Raw genomic sequence first — 2,270 nt, 5'->3', positions numbered from 1 at the left:
GAGAGTGCAAAGGCGGGTGGAATTGAAAGGGTTAATGGCATTGCCTAATAATTGAAGTAAGCAATGAGCATATTGAATGATTGCTATTAGCATTATCCAGGCGCTATACCTACTTTAGCTGCTGTCACTAATTCCACGCAGACGAAGTCGCGGGCAAAAGCTAGTATTTCAATATTTTCGCTAGGATTTTTTGATTGTTTAGTACAAAAATCAACTTTACTTAAATGTAATAAGGTTGACATCTGTTGCGGGGTAGCAGAACTTCTGTGATTGTAGCTCAACTATGCGACGCTAGATGGGCTACTCGTATCTTCAAAAATAAAAATCGTAGATGCAATTTCGACATAATTTCCTTTACTGTAAAGTTCAAATTATTGTAATGGGCTAGGGCTCATAGGATAATCTCTTTCGAAATAAGAAAATATGGTCAATCATCCTTTAGATAGCGTTGCGTTTGTAGTAGTGTGCATGTTGACGACATAGGTTTCCAGACCGCAGGGAAGCATCATATATTTGTTAATGCCTGGAAGATTGAGGCCTGTCTGCCCATGCTGATGCTAGCTCTGAGCTTATTGAATTGCCTTTCTTGGAACTCTTCAACGTACTTTCGGTCATTGGTTCATTTGTCTTAGAGTTTGGTAAAATGACATTCGGTGTATATGTTCAGTGGGCATGCTAAGGGTTATATTTGCAAAAACCCAGGTGTTGAGTTTGGTTAATGCTTGAGAGCTCCATGTGCATTTGGCCTGTTTAGTGTCCATATTATGCAGACGCACTGCTTGCCACCATTTGAATATTGTCTTTAGAGCTCTTTGCATTAGGTTGGATATCGTGTGGAAGAAGAAGTTTTGGGTAGAAACGATGTTAGACTAATAATGGACTGACGGATATAGGCTGTCAGTAGTCCTTTTTCCCTGCTTTTGCTATGAAGCAAAAAGCCTTGACCCGAGTCCAATTATCTGGTACGATTCACCACGCGAAACTTGCTCTGGATATTATGGCCAGATGCAGATTGCTGTAAAAGCGCCGCTGATTTAAATCAAAAAGTTTGGTCTAAAGATGTTTCTTGCTATATTCCAGTCGATATTGCGTGCCACTGTGGATTCGAGGATTCCTATGGGCGCAAAGCTGTGTTTATTACTGGTTGAGTATGAACCGGGGAAGTGGGTGTCTCTGAGCAAGTTCCTCTTCCGTGTTCATAAATGTGCCATCTAGTGTTTAAGGAGACCGAGATAGTTGGTTGGTGTCTTGGAGAGTATTATGTAAGTTCATGCTCCTTTATGAGTTTGGGCAATATCAGGAGGCACCCCGTACGATTGCCCTGTCTAGACGGAACCTTCTCCATTATCTTATTTTTGCCTCCCATATTTGTTTATTATATTCAGTCAATGCTCTATGATACGCGTAGTACCATACCCATTCTGTTAACAATTAAAACAGATCAATTCCAAAACCTGTTCTGTTGTGATCTGTTCTGTTCTATCTTGTTCTGTTCTGTTCTATATTGTTCTGTTCTGTTCTATCTTTTTCTGTTCTAACCCGTTCTGTTGAGAGCTATTCTGTTGTGATCTGTTCTGTTCTAACCTGATCTGTTATGATCTGTTCTGTTATGACCTGTTCTGTTGTGACTTGTTCTGTTGCCGCGCGCACCCGAGTTGCATACATTGCCATTGTTAGTAACTCGGTACCACCTACAGGGCTAGCGGGTCTTATTTGAAATGTTCTTTGTCTTATGGGCAGTTGTGTTAAAGTCTGTCACAACCCTACTGTGTTCTTATGCGGTGTCTGCATTAACGCATATATCAAAGGCGTCGGTTCACTGTTACTTTTTATACTGTGGTTCCGTCTAGACAGGGCAATCGTACGGGGTGCCTCCTGATATTGCCCAAACTCATAAAGGAGCATGAACTTACATAATACTCTCCAAGACACCAACCAACTATCTCGGTCTCCTTAAACACTAGATGGCACATTTATGAACACGGAAGAGGAACTTGCTCAGAGACACCCACTTCCCCGGTTCATACTCAACCAGTAATAAACACAGCTTTGCGCCCATAGGAATCCTCGAATCCACAGTGGCACGCAATATCGACTGGAATATAGCAAGAAACATCTTTAGACCAAACTTTTTGATTTAAATCAGCGGCGCTTTTACAGCAATCTGCATCTGGCCATAATATTCAGAGCAAGTTTCGCGTGGTGAATCGTACCAGATAATTGGACTCGGGTCAAGGCTTTTTGCTTCATAGCAAAAGCAGGGAAAAAGG

This window comes from Cydia fagiglandana, chromosome 2 (genome assembly GCF_963556715.1).
Source record: "Cydia fagiglandana chromosome 2, ilCydFagi1.1, whole genome shotgun sequence".
Lineage (NCBI taxonomy): Eukaryota > Metazoa > Arthropoda > Insecta > Lepidoptera > Tortricidae > Cydia > Cydia fagiglandana.
The sequence above is the reverse complement of the archived record's forward strand: the minus strand, read 5'-3'. Positions refer to the sequence as shown.